Below are 281 nucleotides of genomic sequence, written 5' to 3' on the forward strand. Positions count from 1 at the left end.
GGGCGCGGGAGCGGAGGCGAGCGCAGGGCTGGGGAGCCCGGGAAGCGGAGATCGTGTGCCCCCCGCCTGAACGCACACACACTGGAGGTGTTCCCCGCCCAGCCCCGCGGCTTCCCTTTCCCTGGGAGCCTGGGACGCCGCGTTCTCCATCCTTTCCCAGTACTTTCGGGGCGTAAAGCCCGCCGCCCGCCGGTGCCAGGCACCAGGAAGCAGGGGGCCAGGGGCGAGCGAGCTCAGCTTCCCTTTGCCCTGGGACTCCAGGCAAACTCTGCGGGCCCCTG

Source organism: Myotis brandtii, unplaced genomic scaffold (genome assembly GCF_000412655.1).
Source record: "Myotis brandtii unplaced genomic scaffold, ASM41265v1 scaffold158, whole genome shotgun sequence".
Lineage (NCBI taxonomy): Eukaryota > Metazoa > Chordata > Mammalia > Chiroptera > Vespertilionidae > Myotis > Myotis brandtii.